The sequence below is a fragment of the Otolemur garnettii genome, unplaced genomic scaffold (assembly GCF_000181295.1).
Source record: "Otolemur garnettii isolate 467f Iridium unplaced genomic scaffold, OtoGar3 scaffold00010, whole genome shotgun sequence".
NCBI lineage: Eukaryota > Metazoa > Chordata > Mammalia > Primates > Galagidae > Otolemur > Otolemur garnettii.
This window is the reverse complement of record NW_003852405.1, coordinates 16,737,675-16,744,597: the sequence shown is the minus strand read 5'-3', so window position 1 is coordinate 16,744,597 and position 6,923 is coordinate 16,737,675.

The following is a 6,923-nucleotide window of genomic DNA, read 5'->3' as shown; positions in this document are numbered from 1 at the left end:
TTAATTACTCCCCTCACCTGTGTTGTACAGGCTCAATAAAAGGCTAGTGTGGAGGTTGCTCAGGGCTACCCTGCAAGTAAGGGCTAGCCTGCCTCTGACAAGCTTGTACTTCTAATCCACCTCATGCCTGGTTCCTTCCTTCAGTGATGGAGACCAGGGCCATAGGGGCCCAACGGGTTGAGACATTTGGCATAAGTCGACAGTATATAGCAGGACACAACAGGACACCAGGGACATGGACCAAAGGGGAGGTGACACTCGGATATAAGTGAAGCCTTTGGTAGACAGTAGGGGAAAGTCCAAAGGGAAACTCTGCTCAGGGCAAGTGGGATCTTTAGCCAATCTAGAAGCAAGGGAACCTTGTATGAAATAAGTGAGGTGTTTTTATCAGTTGGGTCAGAATCAGGACCCACTGGTAAATGAAATAAGTTAAAAGTTTCATTTCAAACTATTCTCAGAAAGACAATATAATTCAATTCTATGCCATGGGAGCACTCTGCCAGCTTGGTTAGACCTGTGGTGCCTCAGCATTAAACTGAGGAAATTAAACCAGACCAATGCATGATGCTGGAGAATAATTAGACTAAGAGTTAAACCACCTTTGTGCTAGGGAACTCCATTTGAAAAAAGAGTCTGGAATCAGTTAGCAAAGATTCCACTGGAAAAGCAGTTTAAGCAGGAAAAAACTCCACTACCAAGGAATTGTGAAGGGTGGTACTCCTGAAGGGATCATGAGTAACAGCCTTTGAGAAGAGCTGTGAATGGCAGGACCATTGATCCACGAGTAACAGTCTTTTGTGATCTGTGAAGGGTGGATTTAGGACCACGAGTAGCAAAGCCTTTGGAATAGGGAGTGAAAAATCCGTTGCTTGCAAAGATTGCAGAGAAAGCATTATCTTTTGTTCTTTTGTTCGTCCATTAAAGTTCGCATAGTTAAAGAAATGGTAAATTCTCTCAGCTGAGATTTTCTCAGTTTGTTTTCTCAACTTAAAAAGACCTTTGAGGGAATTAGCATTACCATCACGGTTTTTCCCTAGCAGTGGCTGATAGTTTACATTTGTATTGGGCTTCATCATTTAAAGAGCCCATACCTGGAATTTGGAACTTTGTCAATTACCATACTTTGCCTAGCAAGAAAAGGGCTAGACAACAGGAAGAACTGCCCTTACCACATTAAAAATTATTTTGGTTGTATATAAAAAAGGGTAAAGGTAGCAGCCCGCGTAGCTTATGCTCATTAGAGTTCTTTTCACTCTCAGACAGAATGGAAGCCTGGTTATGTACTGCATTGGGGTCGAGGTTTTGCCCATATTATTACAGAACATCAAGAGAAGCAGTGGCTACCAGCCCGCTGTTTTAAGCCTCGACATGAGCAGGAAACCTTACCAGCACCTTAACAAACTTGTTTTCACTAACCTTTTTCTATTCACAGGAACTTAGCTTAGATAATTTCATAATGGAGAAATCCTGGATCAGTCTCCTCTATGGGAACTCTAGCTGCTGCTCCCATATCACCATCCATCCTCAGCAGGAAGCAATTAAGAACAGGAGCAGGAGATAGTAGCAGGAGCTTCTATGCAGAGTGGGAGGATTGATATAGTATTTCATTATTTGGGGCTGAATATCAAGCCCCAGGCAAGCTTAGGATGCATCTTCTAAACCTTTGAAGGTTATGACAATAAAGACCTCGCACAGCAGGCTTTAAGGTAAAGGTTATTCTGGTATCAGCAAGGTAAGAGAATTTCACTTGTTGGATTTGTTTCTGTTTCAGTTGGGCACTTGATTTTTATTTAAAGTTATACTGCTTTTTGGAAAGGGTCTGAGTTCTGTGCAGCCCTTTCCCCACCTAACATAACTTTGAGTGACACTTAATACTTCCCATGGAAGCATCATGAGCCCAGTAGATCAGCCCGTAGCACATAGTTAAGTGATGATTAACACAAAGGGGACAAGATTTCCCTTATGCCTAGTGCTAAGTTTCCTTTATAACCGGATTAGCTCCATTGGTATATTTTTGTTATACTTAGATGCCCTTTCATTTCTTTTACTTAGCAGAAAACTCTTTGGTGAGGAGAACAGCTGAAATAACCAACAACAGACCTTCTCTCTCACCTATTCAGAAATGTCTTTAATACACTAGAGGGGGAAAATGTAGGGGATGCCAAGAGCCAGATGACATCTGAGCAAGATGATCTGTAGCTGAGGCGTGGACCTCAGGCCAATCTCCACAGGTGTTCTTTGTGGAAGAAGAGCCCAAGCCTTCAGCATGTAGTCATTTGTTAATTACTCCCCTCACCTGTGTTGTACAGGCTCAATAAAAGGCTAGTGTGGAGGTTGCTCAGGGCTACCCTGCAAGTAAGGGCTAGCCTGCCTCCTACAAGCTTGTACTTCTAATCCACCTCATGCCTGGTTCCTTCCTTCAGTGATGGAGACCAGGGCCATAGGGGCCCGACGGGTTGCAGCAAGTAATGATTAAAGTTGTTTTTTAAATATTTAGGCACCATAACCAGGTATGTTTTAGAAAGACAGTTGTCAGCAGTAATGAATATGGTGTGGTTTAGAGAGATACCCAACTTGTTAGCATGTAATTAGCATAGTTTTGTCAATCTTAGAAACAGAGAATGGAGAAGGATTCGGTAATAAGAGACATTAGGTAGGCTGAGATTACAGAACATGGTGAATGATTAGATGGTGGGAGAAGATGGAAAGGAATTTTAAAATTTTTATCAGAAATAACATTTATCCCACACATTGAGGGCCTGATATGTTCCCAGAACTTTGCTAGTGCTGGGCACCTAGATGCCCAACACTGGGCATCTTAGTGCTGGCCTAAGATGAATGGCATGATATCTGGCCTGGAGATATTTTCCTAACTTGGCATCATCATAGCACACTGCAACTTCCAACTCCTGGGCAGAAGCAATCCCATGAGCCATCTTCCTGCCTCAGCATCCCAAATAGCTGGGATTGTAGACCCGGACCAGCTTATTTTTTCTACTTTTAGTAGAGATGGGGTCTCGCTCTTGCTCAGGCTGGTCTCTTAACTCTTGAGCTCAAGTGATCCTCCTGCCTCAGCCTCCCAGAGTGCTAGTATTACATATGTAAGCCTCTTAGACCTAATACAGTGGTTTCTTCATTCCAAACTTAGCCAATATTAACATAAGAATTTTAATTCTAATTTGAGACTTTTAATTCTACTCTGATTCTCTATAACATCCCAACCAATTAAACATTGAACATCTACATCAGGAAAATGTTAGGAAAAAAAATCTTTCTATATGTATGCATTAATATTTTTCCCTATACGGGCTTTCATACAGTGCACCAAAGTTTACCTTTTTTCTTTTGATTTTATGCACAATTTTAGCTTAATTTTTAAAAATTGCAATCAAAATATACCTGTGTTTAAACGATTGCTTAGCAAGGAAAAATGCCTAACACCCTTACAAAATTGTCCTTTTACTTAGACCCATGCTGCTATCAAAAAATATGCACAATTTACTTTGTTAAATAAGCAGGAGGCCATTTGCCTTAGGCTGTCTCCATACTTTGAGCTTCTCCATAAGGAACTGCAACCTGTCTTAGCACATAACAAAAACTAACTAAGGATAACAAACAGCTGGGTCTCAGCCAATCATAAGCAGCTGAGCTTCAACCAGTCCCAGGCTACCAACTGATCAGACCATGTCCAAATAAGGCAACCTGTAACCCATCAAGCTATTTCTGTACAGTTCTACCTCAGTATGGAGGGAGGGGGTTGATTTCAGGAACCCCCCCAAGAATAACAAAATCCTTAATGCTCAAATTCCTTGTATAAAATGGAGTAGTATTTGCATATAAACTGCCCACATCCTCCTCTATATTTTAAATCATATCTCTAGCTTACTTGTAATACCTACTAATACAATATAAATGCTATAGAAATAGTTGCTATATTTTTTATTTGTATTATTTTCATTGGGATTTTTTAACACTTGTTATCCATGGTTGGTTGAATCTCTGGATGTACAACCCACAGATTCAGAGGGCCAACAGAGCTTTACTTTCCATTTCTGTCTTTAAACAGGCGCTGCCCAAGTTGCAGAGTAGTGCTCTCTAAACCCTTTCTGGCTCAGTACTGACCAATTCATGAATCATTTTTTACTCAAACTCTGAAAAATTTAAATTGCCCAAAGTTTTTGTTTGTTTGTTTGTTTAATGTTTAGGAGAATAAATAAAATATCTTCTTACAGTTTTCTGATGTAAATTATAGAGAACAACACTTAAATTCAAGAAGTTAGACAATAGTGTCAAATTGAATCAAAAGAAAACAGAAGAAAGGAATTATTACAGACAATAGTGGGACTTAATTAGAAATCAGAACAAAGGTAGAACTAATCTAAAAGCTGATTCTTAAACACAAAACAACCCACACACTAGCTTAACGGAGAGAAAAGCATTAAGTACTCAACATTAGGAAATAACAGAAATTGACAAAATAATGGAGGAGTTTGCACAACCACATGCATATACAGTAGAAAACCTGGATGAAATGGATGACTTCTAGAGAAATATAAAACCAAAATGGACTCAAAAAGAGAAAATCCACACAGAATATTAATGTTGAATGAAACTAAGAAAGTGTTCAAGAACAACCCCTCAACAAAGGACTAAATGATGTCACTAGTTAAGTTATTTTAGAGTACGGTAGAAGCAGAAAATCTGGCAGACACAATTTAAGAAACTAACATGATCATCAAAATCTGACTAAAGCTAACATAAAAGAGAAATTTACAGATTATTTATGATAATATAAAGTTCCTAAAAGATCTAGCAGTATATTAAAATAATAAATGGCAATTTATGTAAGGAATGCAAAGTGATTTAACAGGAAAATAATTTACAAAGTTACCCATATTAATAGGTCAAGTAAGAAAAATGATAAGAAAAATGACACCAGAATTTAACTTGAAACATGGAAATCAAGAGAATACTAAAAACATGAATGCAAGCCAGTAAACAATGAAAAAATATTTAACCATTCACGATTAAAGAAGCATTAGAAAACAAATCAAGGCCAGGCGTGGTGGCTCATGACTGTAACACTAGCACTTTGGGAGGCTGAGGTGGGTGGATTGCTAGAGCTCAAGAGTTCGAGACCAGCCTGAGAAAGAGCAAGACCCTGTCGCTACTAAAAATAGAAAAACTAGCTGGGCATTGGGGCAGGTACCTGTAGTCACAGCTACTCAGGAGACTGAGGCAAGAGGATTGCTCAAACCCAAGAGTTTGAGGTTGCTGTTGTTAGGTCTGAAAATTATTCTCCCAAACAGCCCAAACAGACGATTCCAAGACGCACTCCAATGTAAAAGGCAAAAGGTGAGTTTTATTCAGGCCCCGGGAAGCCTGGACTCTCCTGGCATGCAAGCCGAGGATGAGCCCTGAACTCGGGGTAGAGCAAGTTTTTATGGGGTACAGAAAGCAAGAAGGGTAGGGTCCGGGTACGGGTATACTCCTGATTGGTGGTTAATGATTTCACTAGTAAAGGAGGATTTGGATTGGTACAGGTGAAGGGTAGGGGATTTCTTAACTGGGGCTAGAGGTGGTGTAGCCTAATTAGGAAGAAGAATGCCTAAATTTCAAGGAAGTAGATACCTATTGCCTATTATGGCAGCTGTAAGGAGACTGAAACCTATTGCCTATTATGGCAGCTGTCTGTCTAAGGTGTCTCAATCAGTGGCTATGCAAGCAGGTGTGGGGGAAGCAGTAGGGAGTGGCCCTGTAGTTTTAACAGAGCTTATGTAGTAGACAACAAAATGGTGCTGGTCTGGCCCTTATACTGTGAGGCACTTTACCCAGGGTGACAGAGTAAGACTCTGTCTCAAAAATAAATAAATAAATAAAATAGAAAAACATTTCCAAGTATTATATGATACAAGTTTATATTTTTAGCCAAATCAGGTAACTAGCTTGGAATTCAATTTCACTTACGATTTTCAAAATCAAGCTAAAATCCACACAAATTACATGAAAACTCAATCCGAGACCTGTGTGCGGGATGATTGTGCTTTTCATAGTCAATGAGATAGGAAAATCTAAAAATTACTAAGGGGAAATGGAAACACTTTGTGCTGTCATATGTGGCACAAATGCCTGAGTCAATTTAAATTAAGTCACAGATTTATTTGTAGCACATCACATCATGTAGCTATTACTGCCATCAGAAATGTCATACCCTTATCTGTTGCTTTTTAATGTTTTAATTTCCCTAGAAAAAGGAAGAAATCATAAGATCACTGTCTAGTTTATTCTCCCATACATTTTTTTCTTAAAAACTACTGATCATCTAAAAATTTAGTTGAACATAATGTTGACTTGGCATCTTGGAAATGACAATTCAACCAATAGATTCTAAAGTTAGTAACACCACTAAACTAAGAAAAACCTAACATATGTAAGAATTCTTAGAGAAAAAAATTGAATTTTCCCAAGTACTTTTTTAAAAGATGTGTCTGATTACCTGAGTCATCTGTGGGAGTGATGTTTCATTTGTTTATGAAAATCATCTCATTTTCATGTTTCAGTTCCCTTTATTTTTTAATTTTTATTCCCAATTAATTTTAATTGACTGTTTACCATAAGTGAAAAGTTGATGTATAGTTTCTTTCTTTGAGTGATTTATATACTAAAATCATTGTAATAAGAAAAAGGTAGGAGAGCAAATTAGAAATAATACTTACAAGAACTATGACAAAGATTATATTCTTTTTGTGGGGAAGGGAGTTCTTTTTTTATTATTTGTATATGAAGTCAAGCAGTTAAGTTCATGAACTTGTCCTAGAAAAAGTGCCACCTACTGAACTGCTGCATATCACTACCGTCACCTTCTTTTTTTTTTTTTTTTTTTTTGAGACTGAGCCTCAAGCTATCCCCCTGGGTAGAGTGCC